Raw genomic sequence first — 19,620 nt, forward strand, 5'->3', positions numbered from 1 at the left:
CCTTCTTCTTCTAAGTTACTTGATTTTTGGCTTTACCAGCTTCATCAAGTGAAGAGGAAGGAGGAGGGGAAGAATTAGATGAAGTAGAAGCTTGGGGGTGACCCTGGCATCATTTAGTTTCTGAATTGACTGTTCAAGAGTTACAGTATTCTGAACGACAGAAGTTGAGAAAAGCCATACGGGCAAACCAATTGTCAATCCAGGAAGTGACAATGTGGCCATGTGGGGTGCGCCAACATCTCCCCAAGAGGAGAAGGGACTAGGATTTCCTCCAAGAGGAACCCCTTGGTTGGTGGACTCCATTTCCTTCAACTCAACACCAACGTAGGAAAGGTGATAATTGTTCCTTTTAAAATAAATTTTAGATGCTTTGACACAACTTGTTTTTTCAATTTTTAAGAGTAGAGAAAAAACAAAAGATGACTCTAGTCGCCTTCGATTTTTAATGAGCTTGAAGTGACAAGTGCTCAGATGGAACTCTTCCTTCGAGGAGTCTGAAAAGGAATGAAAGAGACTGCTCTGGAAATCTAGACAGAGGGTTTACCAAACCAATCGCAAAACTGAAAAATACTTTTTACAGTACGAGAGTCAATCTTCCCGAATGTTGTGTTCAGTGCATTGTGATCGATAGGGCAGCAGACACGGCTTCCTATGGATAAAGGATAAAGCCTATTTTGGTCTCCCAATATATACTCGACAGTACGTGGGAGCACAAGTCTATATTGGCACTTGTCGTCTCAAAGTGGAGGAATCACCCAACCAACAATGAAAGCAACAGTTACCACGTTTTACGACACCGGAGCACGTCTCTAGCCTAGACTTCTAAATGTTGTGCGTTAGGTTCCAAAGCTTTTTTAGATTCATTGAATTTGTTTTAAGTTGATCTTGCTTAATAAATTTTCCTTTCAGGTTCACCGCGTGATGTAGATGTACAATTCCTAAAATGCAGTCTAAGATGATAAATAGTTGTTTAATCTTCTTTCAGCAATGAAAATCCTAGCTACTAAGGAAAGAGGGACGATTTTTCTTTCAGCATAGAGCACAGAGCACACACTATATGCACCATCCTAAATCAAAACGACAAGCAGTCTAAATGCAAATGCACATGCATGTATTGTTTTTCAGCTTTCTTAATGTATGTGAAAGTAAGAAAGCTAAGCACAAATCTGAATTATTTCTAAAGCGATAGTACTCAACCAATTTCTTTCCAAAATGAAGTGAGAGTAAGAGAGACACTTTGCGATTTTGAAACGAAAAATTTCTTTTCGACACTTTAAAACTTACGAATTCAAATCGTATGCAATAATAACTTGTATATTTGACTACCAAAGCAAGGGGATTGTCTTCTATGTCTGAAAATGATAGCTACGACACTTTCAGATCAAAGAACGACAGCTCGATTATGCTACTTTTTTGCAAAAGAGAACTGAAAATGATGCAAAATACATAAAAACACTTAAAGTTATTTGCACTATGGAGGCAGAAAGATGTAAAGGAAGGGGGTTCTTACAGAGATATACTGACCATAGACAGCTAAACTCCAGAATAGAACTGAAAATAGTGAGTGGAAAACCAAAGCCTTAAGGTAAAGTTAACCTTATCTGACCAGTGCACCTGTCACATAGGGAACTCTGTTTTCAGCACACCTACTGCACTCGGGAAGTGTGCTGGAAGAAGACTGCCTTTAAAGCAGGGTTTGATGGTACCATAACGAGACTTCAAACAAGTTTCTACTCACAATTTGCAATTTAGTTCAAGGATTTCAGCTGAGAAAGCAATGTTCAGTATATGCAAAAGACAGAGGTGGATCTAAGGAGGTTACTAGAGCTACCACTCAGGGAAATTAGTCTGTTTGTAGATCTATTGTTTAATTCATAAACAAAACCTAGAGATTGACTGAAGCAGCATTGATCTACTTTGCATTCATAAAACAAATGCAGTTCGAAGGCTAGCTGGCTTGGCTTCAGGCTCCGTCTATAAGTTTATAAAAGAAACAAAGATAGGCTAACAAACAATCTAGTTGCTCCCCAGTGGAGTCGCCATTTTGTTACCGGGAATAGTGTCTATACAGAACTGCTAATCCCACTAAGGGTGGTAGCAACCTTAGAAACAAATAGAGTAAAACTATTCTTGTATTCCTTTATGACTAGATAGATAAGAGAAGAGTGGAGGGACCAACCACAATCTTGCACTTGGTTCCTCTCTTTGACTCCTCTCTCTTCTGATAGACTCTTGCTACTTGCTCCCTCGCCAGCCCAACTTTAAAGAGTACCTGTGGAATCAAAGTAGCACAATACTATCCGAGAACGGAGATGTACTAGCATAAAAAATATAAGATCAGATATATATTGACCAGATGCAAACATATATCATAAAATATGCAAGAACATGGAGGAAAACTTGAATAACTTTATTGATATCAAGAAAAGTACAGGGGAGGATTACAATCAATTGTTCTGACCCAGCGGTATCCTCTCAGCAAGAATCCCTTCTTCACCTCATGAAAAGCTTAGATCACTCAACACTATGATGTTGCAGCAAGAAACCAATAGCACTTCCTTACAAGATACAAAATTCCAGCCTCTGGATCTCTGAGATGAGGGATCCATAGATAGATGTTTGAAAGGAGGGTGAGTCAGCTTCTGGGGTTTGATTAGAGTCTTCTCTCTGATAGTTCTTTATGCCATTTGGAGAATGATGATCTCTTACTCATCCTTGGGCGAAATTAGGGAGGCAAGTGTCACAGGAGAAGTTTCTGGAAGATTCCATGATTTTCCACCTCGCACATTGGCTCTGCCATTTGTCCATTCCCGCCCATTGCACCCCATAGAAAGGCTTTTCCACATGCATCACACCCTCCGTGAGTATTTAGGTGGGATGGTCCAGTTTTGACTAGTTCTGAGCAGTTTTTCATGGAGAACTTCTGAGAGGTGATGTGATCAGCTGACCTTGTACTTTTAGGGGTTGGAACAACACTTTTAGGGACTTAGGATCCCTTGGTTTATGGACATTTAGGATTGGGGTTGCAGTGCCCAAAAATGTCTATAACATTTTGGAAGCAACATGGCTTCATGAGGCTACTGGAGATCTCTCTTATTGTTACATGAAATAAGTGATTGACAATGCTACTTCTCTAGGAGGAATGGAATCATAAATTATTGAATCCAATGGGGATGTCAAGTATACAAGAGTTCATGTCCTAGCCTCAAAGTCCCTCACTGAAGTCAAAGGTGGACATACTAATGTTGATTTACATAACTATTAGAAAAAAACTGAGGTTTTCATCTGTGTGCTTGTAGAAAGGCAATAGGATTGTACAGAAAACTCTAGGTTTAGCAGAAAGGGAATCTATCCCAATGTTTTTCATGGTGCTCTTGTTGGAGGGCTTGATCAGAATGACAATTTTTCATATGAGAGAGATAACTATGAATAGACAGAACCAACTACCTACAACAATGGGTGTCATGTCTATGCTTCATGCTGGTGGTAACTTAAACCATCTTCTTCTAGTTGCTATTCCTGACATGTAAGCAAACCTAAACCTTTTCCTGCTCCATTTCAATCCTCTCCTCCAGTGGCACCTAAATATTACTCTCCAATTGTTGTATCAGAATCGGGGACCTCATCCTGGAGTTCTCGGGGTCGAACTTACTACATATATTCTATATTGATAACAAACAAGTCCAAGGAAACAATGAAGAACATCAAGCTCTTGGTTCAAAGATTGTATGACCTTATTTAGGGTCTGTCTAAAATAGGGGTCTCTTCTTATTTAATAAGTGTATGTTAAAAACTAGTAAAATATGCTTATTAAATAAGTTTCTCAACCTATCTATGATCATCTTGTTACATTGCGTAGTCATATCATCTCAGTCCACTGTTGACAAATATAATGTTGTAAATGTGAGAACACTTCCTAAATATTGGGTCCACATGTCCCTGAGAGGCATAAGGATTCTCCAAGGCTACAATTATTTTTACAGTTACACAAGATATGTAATAATGTCACGTATAATTCATTTGAATCCAATCCTTCTTTAAGGTAATGCATTAATTTTGTTTATTTTCCATGGTTATTTATATTTCATATGAATGACTACAAAATTTGTTTGTGTTCCGCTTCAAAACTTTTGGTAACAGTGAAATTCCGTTTACAACTAATTTCTTACATCCTTGAACTTTTCCATCATCAAAATAAGTACTAAATTTTCCATACTACTTTAAGGGTTTGCAAGAATATACTTTTGGTTGGGTGAGCTAGAACATTTCTATGAGCATAAGGTGCCTCCTCAGCCATTTAGTCAAAGGTTGTGGAATGGTGGATGGTAAGATGTGAGCTTAGCCATGGTCAATTTTCTGGAAAATAAGCAAAAAATATTGTGAAGTAAAAAATTAAAGTGAAGTAAAGGATCATGACCTTCCTTCTAGTTTTCTTATCATTAATATGAAATTTCTTTTTGGTTAAACAAGTCATTATCACATCTTTGAAGGAAATAAAGAGCAAAACCAACTCTAACGATGATCACTTTAATGCGATGTGGTCAAGAAGGTTAAGTGCAAGTGAAATCCATCCTGAAGGAGAACATATATATGTGCAAGTCAAACTGATGATCCATATCATGGAGCACGGGCCTACGTGGAAACATTTGGTGACTTATTTTTTGATTCAAAAAAAAATTATGTGGGAGCTATGATCACTAGAAGGGTCATCTTTGCAATACTCAATTTCAACATTCAGTATGTTATTGCATAAAGATTATTGAATATGCAATCACAACTCAAGGAGAAGGGCACCAACCCAAGGAAATATGACAATTCATCCTCTGATGTTGTTGATAATGAAGAAGATAATATGTATGAATTTTCTAGATTAACCTCATTAAATTACTTCATTCATAAATTCATTCAAAGACGCAACTTCGATACACATTCATTGTTTTATGTGTGTTTAATTGAAATGAGGCCCATTATACTAAAATACAACACATATGAGTTCCAAAAGATGAAATTGTACAACCATCTAAGAGATACTCAAAGATAGGTACCTCCCCGTCTTTAATTGTGATGATCTATTGAGTAAATCCATGACCTGAACTCCCTGTGAGAGACATAATTATAAGTAATAGAGTAACAACAATCCATTATAAAGGGATTTACTCAAGGAAATTGCATAAACTAATAGCCTATTTTAAAATCACCCACCATCTAAGACACATCTGTATAATTCGACATCTAATTTGAAAAACAAAATTAGTAAAATTACAAAGCTGGCAGAAAGAATATCAAATTAATTTTAAGAATAAGTGTTTAATATGCCATTTATAGATAGCCTACTTAGAAAAAATTTCCATTGTTGGAAGAGGGAAAAAAAGAGTAGAAAGTTGTTGCAAAAAGGGCATTTTTTAATGTTTTTGTGATCATTTGTAATGGGTAGAGGGGATTGGTTAAGTCTGACTAGCACAATCAGTTGAGGATGGGTCTCGTCAGCAATGTGACCTAGTATCAAACTTCACAGGGGATGGCTATGTCCCATGATAGGGGAGGAGACATGCTAAAATATCTAGTCATCTAAGGGTTGGTGTGGCCCAAGCAAGGTGTGATCCCTGGGTGACTTTGATGACTTAGATGCCCCTGGTTCATGGCTTCTTAAGCCATAAGTCAAGCCTATAGGATCACAGACAATTTGACAAATAAAAAAAATGGGTTTAGGGGATTGAGATATATGTAGGGGAATTTTCTTTGTTTTTTTTGTTACAATCCAACAGTTAAGGATCTCACTGTTTGTCTTCATCTAGGGTTCTAACAGTAAAAATGGAAAAATTAGTAGAGAAAATGAAATGGGTGTTTTATATAGCTACATGCATATGAATTAAGGTAAATGACCAATGGGACTTAAGTAAATGTGGGAATCTAATGTGCACCGACTTGTATGATAGTGAGTGTGAAGAGATGTTAGAAGGAAGATCAAGGGGAACTTTGAACTAGTTTGTTAATGGCCTTAAAGAAAAATAGTTTCTATATTTTCATAAAATAATATAACATTTTGTTAATTATCAGATATTGGGAAATTGCCTTCAAAATTGTGCATATATTGTCTTCATTTCTCTAGCCTTTCTTCACTCCTCATCTCAGTTGTTGTTATCCCTCTTTCCCTATTTCTTCATTTTATGAAGAAGAAGAGCCCATAGTCCATAGTTGTTGTGTGTATGTCAACCTTTCCTAAGTGCTTCTACGGATGGGAATTCTGGCTCCTTGACCTCTAAGTAGTGATAGAAGATAATGTTGTATGTTTTGGTGTAGGTTGTTGGAGAATTAAGCAATGCTCTCACTTGGTTATGTGGAATGCTCTGCATCTTTAAAATGCATAAGTTGTGTATTACCTTATTATAGTTGTAGGCTTGGTTTTGGATGTTGTGCCTCTTTTGTTGAAGCTACATTATCCATTGTTGTGTGTGTTTATTATTGGTAGTCTCTGAGATTTATTTTTATCCAGGGGAATTTTTATGAATGCAATTATGTGTTGGGCCATACACATATATGGTGAACTATTTTAATCTTAATCCTAATAGAAAGAAGTGGAGATTATAGTTCTTAGCTTTCCCACATTCATATCTACTGATTTGGGGTTTCTTTTTATTGCAGTGAGCTGCGTTTGTCCTCTAAGATATTAGTTTTGAGTACGGCTTCTCATATGATTGATTTGAGATGAGACATTTTGGCTTCATATATCTGTATTTGAATGACAATGAGATCAATTCCCAAGTTTCACTTAGCTTGCTGCATCATTTTTTCAGTGTCTATCTCCACCTTGTCCATTGCACACCATCTTATTATAAATAACTAACTTTAGTGTGCTCACAAAGGGTCCTCATCTGAGGTGGGTCCAACTTATCCATGAATTCATATATGTACGTTTTGAGTTTGGTGCTCTGCATTAGAGCTGTAGAAATTTTGAATAATAAACACATATTCAACAGAGATTACCCTGATCATGTACTATTGTGGAATACATACACAATACATAATCTCCTCTACGTTGATCATCAATATAGCAGCATCAATAATAATAGAACATCAAGAGAATTCACACATTAACACAGTATGTAACTCGGGGAAAGAATCTCGCTAAAAACCCCACACTATCTGTATATTAATGATTGAGAACATGTAACATTACAAAGTACAATTCCTATCACAAGAAATCTAGTACCAGCTCCACCTGTTACACAAAATACAGCTCAGATCTGATCTCCAAATCTATTCCACTGCTTGCCTGCCTCCAGAGCTCAATACCTACTCAATAATTGATGAGAATGGTTTACCAAACTCGTATTTTACCTGGAAAGAATCACTCACACTATGGAAGACATAAGCACAGGCTACAATTACTTGCTATTGGCCAATTCATTGGCATACTCAATCCCTTTGATTGTGAAAATCATCATGCACTACTATAGTCACAACTGATAGCAATCCGATCCTCCAACACCTATCCCTGCTGAACTGAACATGCATTGACATGCAACTAAGTTAATTGATGTATTCTATAGTTGCATTATGAGTTAATAACTTGTGAATTAATTAATAACTAATTCACCCAACTCATCTCTAGTCTATTTTCCAGTTAGACTAAATACAACCAGTTTAAAAAAGCTAAACTGAACACAACTCCATCAACTGCACCTCCAGTCCTCTAAACTCAACTCACTTGAGTTCTAACTGAAGTCTTGCATGTAAAGATTAGTCATCCCATAGGTAACCACGTATTTCCTTCTGGGATCTGCATGTACCACATCCATAGCTCATCCTGAAGTGCTCCAAGAGAATAAGATTAAGTTTATAGTCCAAATATTATTATGAGACAATAATATTTGACTATTCTATATTTAGACTGAGCAGTCACTCCGCTGTGATCTAAAAATATAAGTCCATCTTTCTTTCCCAACTTGAACAATCATCCATAAACAGCAACCTGCAATCCATATACATGATCCATATGTCTAAAAATAGACATAGTCTAAAAATAGACTTGCGCCAAAAATAGCCTGCGGGCCCACTTAGTGAGGGCGACTCTTTTCACTAAGCTCCATCATCTTGTTGCAATATCAACAAGAGCTGCAACAGTTGGTCATGAATATGATGTAGGATTGAGTAAGAGTATCATTTATTATGAGGTTCAAAGATCTAGAAAGCTTCCTAGAAATCAAAGAGTCACTTGGACGGATGATTCTGTTCTGCATGATGGATCAGCCAATGGGGTCGATCAGGTAGGAGAGGATAATATGACACTTGTGACAATGTTAAATTTGGACTCCTAATGGCATCCATAATCACCATGTTCTCATGGAGTGTTATTGAATATGGAATGCAATTGGCCAAAAATGGTGATTTGGGTCATTTGATGGAGGTTATTAGATGGGGGATTGATTATTTTCTCAAGGCACATACTGAGCCTGATGTACTATATGGAGAGGTGGGTGATAGTGACTCAAACCATTATTGGTGGCAAAAGCTAGAAGACATGACTAGACCTCGCTAGGCATATAGAATTGATGAAAACAATCCTAGCTCAGATCTCATGGGATAAATATAAGCTACAATGGCTTCTTCTTCAATTGTTTTTAGGCACTCTAATCCAACTTACTCTAATGAGATTCTCAAGCATGCCAAGAAACTTTTCACATTAATTTGTTGACAAGTACAAAGGAAAATATGACAACCTTACTGTTGCACAAAAATATTATGCCTCTAAGAATGGATATGTAGATGAGCTTCTTTGGGAAGAAAAAAGGCTTCATGGGGCTACTAGAGATCTGTCTTAGTGTTACATGAACTATTTTAATGACAATGTCGCTCCTCTAGGTGGAATGGAATGGAAAATGAATGAATTCAGTTAGGATGTCAAGCATGTGGGAGTTCAGAGCCTAGCCTCAAAGTCCCTAATGTAATGAAGAGGTCGGCATAGTAATGTTTTTCTACAAAACTATCTGGAAAAGATGAAGATTTTCATGTGTACGTGCTTGTAGAAAGGCAATAGAATTATACAAAAAACTCTAGGTGGCCTCCTATTTTGGAAGAAATGGAACAACATCTAGTTTCTCTCCTCATAGTTTAATTTGATTACCTCATTATTGCTTGCAAAAATGTTCAATGCTTAGGTGAAGTTATGCAACCCTCAAAGATTCTATCCTTTTCTCAATCTTAGATATATTACATCTTGGGAGAAAATCTGAGAGCCACAAGTTACATAATTGGCTATGGTAGAAACTAAACTCATCCAGTACACCACATAGCTTCATCTATCATATCTTACGAAGTAAACCCATCCTTCTTTCCCTACAAAGGGGGCTATGCTACTTGGTTTAGCAACAAGTGAAGTGATCCCAATGTATTTCATGGTGCTCTTGTTGGAGGGTCAAATCAGAATGACTATTTTGCAGATAAGAGAGACAACTATGAATAGATGGAACTAACTACCCACAACAATGACCCTATTGTGGGTGTCCCAGCTAGGCTTCACGCTAGTGGTGACCTAAAAAAACCTCTTCCTGTTGTTTTTATTGCACGTGTAAGAAAACCCAAGCCATATCTTGCTCTATTCCAAGCCTCTCTTCCACTAGCACCTATAGATTACTCTCCAATTGTTGTATCAGAATCGGTGACCTCATCCTCAAGTTCTAAAGGTTGAACTTAATACAAATATTCTACATTGATAACAAACAAGTCCAAGAAAATAGAGAAGCACATCAAGCTCGCAGTTCAAAGATTTCGTGGCCCTAGTTGGGGTATGTCTCTAATAGGGGTATCTTCTTACAATTTATGGCAATCCCTTGTTCCTCGTCAAAGATTTGATTTTGTTTACATTCAATGCAGCTCCTAAAGCTAGCATCTTTGTTCAAAGCTATGATATGAATTAAACTATACACCAGTCAGAAGCTAACGTCTACATTTTTACTAGGAACTCACAGCATTCCACCAACCTTTAGGAACAAACGAACAGATGGAACTAAGCCACTCACAGTCTATTCACTTTCACTAAACCCCTTCTCCCGCTTATCGTTCTCTGATCGAAGTTATCCGGAAAAGACTCAAAAAAATATAAATGGGTTGGTTGGACAAAAGATCGATCCGTATGTTACAATCGGTGGATGGGATTCCGGTTAGTTGGGGCTGAGGAACTCCAAAATTCACCTGGTGAGCTCTTGAAGTTCCTTTGGACAGACAAGTTAAACTTTGAATTGTTTTAATTCTCGAATCCTCGATCACCGATATTGGTAAACGTCCCGGAGCAATATATTCATAATTTCATTCATGACGATCATACATAGGTCGGGAGTTCATATTCTTTCAATCATAAAAGGAAAATTCCTACGTGAACCAATTCTTTTTATAGTTTTTGACATATTAATCATTATGAGTTCAGTTCAAAAAATGCATATCGAAATCTATTTTACCACTAGATCCGTTAATTGATATAGAAGAGGATTACCCCTGTTTTTGCTTATGTCTCGGATTAGACCAAATTATCATAACTCGTTTCCGTCTACGAATTGGTCGACAAAGATTTGGATCGTTTAAATTTAAATATCTGTCGAAGGAACAACAATAAAACGGATAATATTAAGTACTAAATATTTGCTCATTTATCTGATGGAAGATTATGCAGAAACTACGAGATCACCCCAAGGGTGCCAAAGACATCCAAGGGTCACAGACCGACCATATACCCACAGTGGAGAACGCATTAGCTGTCCGCTCTAGTTTTGTTTCCCAGGAGATCCGTGCAGCAGAAGATCCTGAATCTGAGACTTTATACACAAAAAATATTCTCCTGAACGAAGGTATTCGTGCTTGGATGGCGGCTCAAGATCAGCCTCATGAAAACCTTATATTCCCTGAGGAGGTCCTACCCCGTGGAAACGCCTTTTAATGGAACTATAGCTTTAGCTGGTCGTGGTGTTTCATTTCCAAGTTCCATAAAGTTATGGATAGGAAAGAGTTTAATCGAATAGAAATTTTTTCTATCAATCATACTACTTTGATGATTGAAGTGGTAGATCCAAGTCCATGGCCTATTTCGGGTTCACTCGGAGCTTTGGCAACCACCGTTGGAGGTGTTATGTACATGCACCCATTAACAGGGGGTTCAACACTCCTCAGTTTGGACTCGATATTCATCCCATATACCATTTTCGTACGGTGGAGAAGTAAAGTCATCTAGTCCAATTACTGAATATATGAAAATATTGTCCCATTGTCCGGATCTCACGGAGCCCGTCCTGATACGGATTCGATCATAGAAAGAATTCTCTTGGAATGGAACAAACTGACCAATGCCTTTCCACCCAGGTGCTAAACTTCCTATTTCTGATAAGGAAATTGGGACAGAGACACATTTTATCAGAAATATTTATGTGGTAGATCGGAGAAAGTATCTGCATGGCCTAATCAATAGTTCAAGTCACACACTCCCATAATCCATCTTCTCCGTCTGAGTTTTCTATAATCCTTTTTAGGAAAAGATTCAGTATTTATATTTCCCAGTAGAGATCTGTTGTAATAACCTGTAGTAAAAAACTCCCTGGTTAAAGATGTGTTCTTTTTGTCCCTTCATTCTATACACAAATCAACACCCTTCCACCACCATGACACCACCCTGATAATTTTCCTTTGGGTGCATTTCTTTCCATCAAACCTTAGATAGAGATAACTAACCCCTATTTATTTACAGTGCGTTCCACAAACATATTGTACTCTAATCCCCAAGCCCTGGTGTTGATCAATAAAAAATATGTCAGTGTACTCAAGGTTGGCAAGAAGAATGAAGTGAAGATAGAAATGTGTTAGTGCTCATCCTTCAACTGGTTGGTTTTCCATTTTTATTAGTATCAGTTATGTTGATGTCATATATTGTAGTAGTTCAATTTTAATTATTGGTTTTCTGTGATATATATATATATATCTATATATATATATATATATATATATATATATATATATATATATATATATATATATATATATATATATATATATATATATATATATATATATATATATATATATATATACAATTTGAGAGAACAGTATCTCCTGAGTTTAGCATCTCTCATTGTATTATTGTTTAATATTTAAAGAGGTAAAGAGATTTGGGAGTCCTACTATAAGGTCAAGTATCTCTGGTTAAGTTTTTGAGCCAACATATGTAATCTGATGAACGTATTGTGATAATAATATATAATAAAATATGGTGAAATTTTGCATCCATTTGTACCCCTACAAACTATCTAGCTCTAAATAGAGGGAATTCAATAAAGTGCTCAATAAATATTGTCTTTAAGATCCAAATTTTCATACCTAAGAAAAATATGTTGTATCACATAGAAATGCAAATCCACATTTTAAATGGATTTTATATTCAGCTCCTTAGTATGCATTTTCAGCTACCAAGAATGGAATATGTTGAATAGCACACCTATGACACATATTGGTTGATATACCTAAAACAAGAAAGAGGAATCCATGGATTTGCATATAATGACATATTTCAAACATTATTACAAGCTTGCAGGATAAAGGAAGATCAAATTAAGAAACTTAGAGAACAACACACTTCCTTGTAGTGGCGTTGCATTTCTTGTTGCTAGCACAGTAACTTCTGGAGCTATAACTACCCAAGGGAACTTGATCCCTAGTTCCATAGATTCTATGTGGATGTTGTGTGTCAATCATATGATTTCAATTTTAGAAAAATTTAGCACCATTTCCATATTTATTTGTTGGCTTTGTTAGCTGTTAGAAATCACCATAAGAAAATTAGAGACACTAGGTGTTGAAGCATAGAGTCTATCCTGGAGCCTAGTCATCTAGTTCAAGTTTGCATTCAAATTTGGTAATAAGGAATTTGGAAAAAATCTTCCCATATAGGAAACTGGATAAAATTGGTAATGAAATTTGAGAGAGTTATTATTCAAAATTTAATAACATACATGATAATATTTTTTTCCAAGGAAACAAATTGGGCTCTCTCAGCCTAAAGCCAAGAGTGAGGTTGTTGGTACTAGCCCAACCCACAATTATACTCACTTAAGAGTGATTTACTTAGGCTCGAAGCCATTACAACAACATCATCAAATATCATCATGTCACTACCAAGGATTTGAACTGAGTGGAAAGAATAATAATTGTTCTATCTAACCACCCGAGAGAACCCCAATTGACATACATGATAATATTTTGTGCACTAGTGGTTTTTATTTAAATTTTATGAACAAATTTAAATTTAATTTAATTTCATAAATGATAAATTTGAAATTGATCCACCGAATTGAATCAAATAAATTTACCAAATGCAATCAAATTTATTTGTTGGGTCATGATGCTTTCCACATTCTGAATTTTTCCAAGCATTCTTCTACAATGAAATGTCAGATTGTTCAATGGAGTCACAGGCTAATCTAAAGAATCTTCTCTTGGCCTTCAGGTAATCTCATGTGCATTTTCATATTATCTATATATCATAGTTTATGTTGATATAAGCAACATTTAAAATAATAATAAAAACTTTTGTATAGCAAGTGACTAAACCTAGGGTGGAAAAGAAACACCATTGTTTCTTCCTTCTTGTCCACACATTCTAGACTTTCTTTTATGGTAAATAGTATTATAGAATGTAAATAATACTATTATGTAATTTTATAAATGTATATTTTAGTTTAGTAAACTCTCCCTTATGCCAGTTCATTGAAATCCAAATGATCTTCTCTAATATTCCATCATCGAAGGAATTTATATGCTTTGGAAACATTTTAGAGGAGTTCAATAATGTTGTTGTCGGATTACATTGGTACTAGAGAATGGGAAGAAGTTCACTAACCATATATTTTATTACCTTTGTTTGGAATTCTTGATTCATTGTCATCGAACAATATCTTTTGTAATATTGGGAGAATGCAGCATCTAGGTTTTCAACATTTACTAGCTAGATTTATCTGTGTGGTTTTCTAATGCATTTACATGGCATAAGAGCCCACAAGTTGCTAGATAAAAGGTGCATCGGTACTTTATTTTGTAGGTATTACAGCTTGGAGATCGAAGATCGACAAAAAAATGGATTTTCCCAAAGCATCAATCCTAACACCATACAACTATCATGAATGGAAGGACCAAATGGATTGATACATTCATCAGAAAGGGTTGTACATGATTACCATGGCTGTAGAAGTGGAACCCAGTTCAACAATAAAGAAATCCAAGTACCTCAACCCCATGGATGAGGCCGACGATTCCTTATGCATGTGCATCTCCCCAGAGTTGTAGTTTCATCTATCTACCTGGAGTACTCCCAATGAGATTTGGAAAAAGGTTGAAGAACTCTATGGGAAATAGGATGAGATGAAAGGAAATCTACTTGAAGTGGAGCTTCTCTCACTGGATCCACAAAACTATGACAAAACTCAAGATTTCTTCACCAAATATAATGATCTATTGCTGCAACTCAAGGTTTGTGGAATTGACAAATAGAAGGAGGATAATTGCCAAGTTCTCTCTATTATGTCAGAGATCAGTACAAAATACTCCATCCTTGTGTCTACATTTCATTCATTAAGGCTCGCAACAGGTAAATCCTACATTATGCCTTCTCTCAAAGAATACATGGATTCCTTCACTTTTGAGCAATATAAACTCATTGGCATGGGGAAAATCAAAACTCCAAAAGTGCATGCACTTGTTGTGCATGATGGCAGCCACAATAAAAATCATAGATCTTATTCAAATCAGAAAATTCAGCAGCAAAAAGACAAGGGAAAAGTTCGTTCCCATCAAAAGAAGGAAGGGTACACCAAGGCCTTCAATGACTCCTCTGGCTCTAGAAATGAGAAAGGGAAGAAAGGAGACAAATTCACCTACTGTCACTGAGGATTCCATCCAAAATCCTCTTGCATGAAGAAAAAAATTGACAAAATGGTAGGAATCCTGCAGAAGCACAACCTTGGGGATGACATCCCTTAGGGTGCCAAGAAGAAAACTGAGGATCCGCCACATGGGAAAGGTAACAATTTTCATGCTTTAGTTGTAATTAACTCTTCCCCTGATGCATGGATTATAGATTCTGTTGCAGCACATCATATGGCTATTGCAAAGGAAGTCTATTTGTCTTTGGATGCATGCAAAGGACCTCCCATCCTGATGGGAGATGACTCACCTATTGAGGTCACCAGAAAAGGTAGAGTGGAACTTTTACACGAAAGATTTGAATATGTGCTTCATGTTCCAAAACTTTTGGTAAACCTTCTTTCAGTTTATCAGATCACTCATTCTCGCACTGGAAAGAAAGTGGAATTCACTCTAGATGTAGTGAACATATATGACCTACATAGTAGCTCCAAAATTGCAACCGGTGAGGTAAACAATGGAGCTATACTGTATACATTTTTTGAATTTATTGAATTTGAATCCTCCTTATTGCTTACACACGTTGATGATAGTAGTAGGCTTTGGCATGAAAGGTTTGGTCACTTAGATTATAGGTATATGATGCAGCTAAGCAAGCATGAGATTGTGGAAGGCTTGCCAAATATCAGTTTCCCCACAGGAGTTTGTGAAGGGTGTGTCCTTGGCAAACATCCTAGAGAAAAGTTTGACACTGGTAAGACTCACAGAGCATCCTCTCTTCTAGATTTGATCCATAGTGATCTCATGGCACCTTTTCCTCATCCTTCCATCAACAAAGCAAGGTATGTGATTACATTTATTGATGATTTCTCATGGTATACTTGGGTATATCTTCTAAGGGCCAAATCTGAAGTTTTTGCGCACTTCTAAGATTTCAAAGCTCTAGTTGAGACATAATCAGAGAGAAATATCAAAGCCCTCCACACAAAAAATGGGGGGAATATGCTAACACAGCACTTTAGAACCTTTGCCTTGAGTCCAGCAGATAGTTGCAACACACAGTTCCATACATTCCACAACAGAACGGAGTTGCTGAGAGAAAGAATTGATCTCTCAAAGATATCGCTTCCTGCACGTTGCATGTTAAGTCACTACCTCATAAGATATGGGCTAAAGTACTTAATTGGGATAACTACATCCACAACAAATCTCCTCATAGATCTATCAAGGATTAGACCTCCTTTGAGGCTTGGAGCGGCACTAAAACGAAGGTCACCCACTTCCATGTTTCAGCTCCTGAGCATGGGCCGGATCCCCTCTAGAAAGAGGAAATCTCTTGATCCACAGAGCATTGAGTGCATCTTTGTTGGATACACTAATGGTGTGAAGGGATACCAACTCCCAATTTCCTCTATGTACAAGCTCATCATTGAGCGAAGTGTCCAATTTGAGGAAAATCTCTCGCATGCACCTCAATTGCCTCATGCAGACACCTTTTATCTACCTCATGACTGATATGATGACTCGATACACTCAGATGCAGATAAAAAGCATGCAGATGCCAAGGTAGAGCATGCAGATGCAGAGATAGAGTCTTCATATACAAATCCAATGCATGCATATGATGATCCACATCCAAGCCCAGATTGGGCTTCCAGCAATGAATCAACTTCCCCTGTCATAAATCAAAGAACAAGGAACTTAAGAGAGATATATGCACAAGACCACATAGCTACTAGAAATGGTCTTCTGGGGGATAATTCTGATCCGCAGAGGAATAACTTAGAGTTTATTGAGCCTCCTCTTTCCCTCACTGCCACTGAACCAATGCCATCCTGGCATTGTCATTTGGTTCATTCTTCTAATCAAAATCTTATGTTGAGGCTGTTGGGCATCCCTCTTCGGAGTCTGCCATGGAGGAGGAGTACAACTCCCTCCTCGAGAACTAGGCTTGGGATATGGTCCCCCTTCCTTCAAGAAGGAAACTTGTATGATGCAAATGGGTCTACAGGACCAAGAGTGCTACAGATGGGCAAATCACCAGACAGAAAGCTAGGCTAGTAGCCAAAGGCTTCCAACAAGTGCATGGCATTGATTATGATGAGACCTTTGCTCTTGTAGCAAAGATGGATTCCATATGCCTTGCACTTGCCACTGCAACTACCCAGGGGTGGGAAGTACATGAGCTGGATGTGAAGAATTCCTTTCTTCAGGCAGACCTATCCAAGGAGATCTACATGGAGTAGCCACATGGTTTCATTCAGGATTCATCTTTGGTTTGCAAATAGAAGAAGTCTCTCTACGACCTTAAGCAAGCCTCAAGAGCTTGGTATTCAAAGATGGATTCATTTCTCTTATCACAAAACTTCGAAAGATGTAAGTCTGATCCGAATGTTTACATGCTCAGGACACATGACTCTCTTATTATCTTAGTTTTGTATGTGGATGATCTCCTGATCATCGTCAACTCAACATTAGCCATTGCTACAGTCAAGAGGACCTTGCATGATAGGTTCTTGATGAAGGACATGGGTCCATTACACTACTTTCTTGGTCTTGAGATTAGCCAGGATGCCGCAGGAATCAAACTCTCTCAGGATAAGTATGCACAGGATCTCGTCAAGAGATTTCACATGACTGACTGCAAGCCAGCACCAACTCTTTTTCTATTTGGGGTTCGCCTTGAAGATGGAGGTGACACTCCATTAGTTGACAGTACTATCTACCAACAGCTAGTGGGGAGCTTACTATATCTCACACACTCCAGACTAGATCTCTCATATGTGGTAGGGGAAGTTTCCAGATACATGCAGGAGTCGCATGAGCTACATTAGAAAGCTGCCTAGCGCATCCTCCAATATGTGTATGGCACCGCCACCTTTGGGATTCACTATGAAGTAGGCACAACATTGAATCTCCTTGGCTTCACAGATTCTAATTGGGCGGGCAACAACATTGATCGTAAGTCCACCTCTAGATATTCACTTAGTCTAGGGTTTGGCACTATCTATTGGTTGAGCAAGACGTAAGCTTCTATTGCTCTCTCTTCAGTTGAGGCTGAGTACAAAGGAGTAGTCAACATCACCATTTAAGCTTTATGGCTACAACGCTTCCTCATTGAGTTAGGTGTCTAGTTCCACTAGTCCACTGTCATCTGGTGTGACAACCAGAGCACTCTCAAATTTTACGGGGATCCAGTATAGCAGCAGCGGATGAAGCACATAGAGATCCATATGCACTACATCAGAGACGTAGTACATGATTGGGTCATTAATTTGCAGTTCTGTCCTTTAGCAGAACAGACTGCAGACATCTTCACCAAGACATTCACTAAGAAAAAGTTTCACTCTCTGCCCGATCATCTTAGAGTGAAGGACACAGTTGCTTAGAAACTGTCTTTTCTTCTTCTTTTCTTTTGATTGCATTGTATTTTGAGGGGTGGTTGTTACCACGAGGTTTTCCTTATTTCCTCAATTTTAGTATAATTTTCATTGTATTTTGGGTTACCTTTGGCCTTAGTTGCCAGGGCCCATTTTCTATTTTTCTCCATAGTGGTGTTTAGAGGGGGGGTGATCGAGGTACTACACACCTAGGACCTTCATTACTGGCACATGCAGACACTTAGTTAGAGAATTCATTGACATGAAAGGCTTCAACATTGGAATCTTCACCAGATTGGTGCCTTTGACTATCCATGCATCCATGGGGCTACATGCAAGATCCTTTTTGCATGATTTACTCCCTGATTTGGTCCTCCTTTCACTTCGCAACTGGCTATTTCTCTTTGGAACTTGCTGTAGGTGGTGATCCCTCTCATTTATCACTAATGCAAGATCCTTTCTGGATGATTTACTCCCTGATTTTCTCCTCCTTTCACTCCGCAACTAGCTAGTTATCTCTTAAACATGTTGTAGGTGTCAATTCCTCTCATTGATCACCACTATGGTGCATTACCTTGGGATATTCACCTAGTGATGCTATATCATGAGCATTGTAACCTATTTTCTAAATCAATAATTATTTTTGTTCTTTCGATTTCTTTTAGTGTTTTTTCTCTGCAAAGTTGTGTGTTCAACCTTTACTAGCTAGATTCATCTGTGTAGGTTTTCTAACACATTTATATTGAAAAGCATTTTTGTTTGTTTGTTTAATACCAATATGCATACCTCAAACTGTATTGAGTATAAATGGTCACACACTCACAAGCCTAGTATCGCATAGATACTCCAGCAATAATCATAAATGACTATTTGGGCATGGAATCGATGGATCAATCATGTATCAGTGCATGCCTGCAATATAAAATTGTATAATTTACTATGTTGCATGAGTTTTTGGAACGTCGGAATGATGGGAGCTTGGGCAAGGGTTTCCCGAACGGCTAGAGGTTTCCCCAAAATTTACAGGAAATAGCTAATTGAGAGTGGTAATATTATATAATAAAAAATTTAAAATTTAAAATCTTTAAAATATTTTTTAATTATATAATTTATATAATAATCAAAATTAATATTGATTCAAAATACTCAAATATTAAAATCAATTTAAATATATAATCTATCTTATATATAAATATATTCTCTGGGTGCCTCTCTCCTAGAGTCTCTCCCTTTTATATATATAAAATGTCAAGTTCATTATTAGTTCTCTCACATGTTTTTCTAGTTATTCTTACGAAAAAACAACTCTAATGCTTAAGAATTGATTGCCACATACAATATGCAC

At 37.3% G+C, this 19,620-nt stretch overlaps 1 pseudogene; it reads left to right on the forward strand.

Annotated features, from left to right (window-relative positions):
- The first annotated feature begins 3,455 nt into the window (after positions 1-3,455).
- LOC149235671 (endoglucanase 19 pseudogene) lies at positions 3,456-9,917 on the forward strand (annotated as a pseudogene).
- Positions 9,918-19,620: the final 9,703 nt, after the last annotated feature.

This window comes from Pinus tabuliformis, chromosome 8, assembly GCF_031772625.1.
Source record: "Pinus tabuliformis cultivar Carrire ecotype Pingquan chromosome 8, CPIR1, whole genome shotgun sequence".
Taxonomy (NCBI): domain Eukaryota; kingdom Viridiplantae; phylum Streptophyta; class Pinopsida; order Pinales; family Pinaceae; genus Pinus; species Pinus tabuliformis.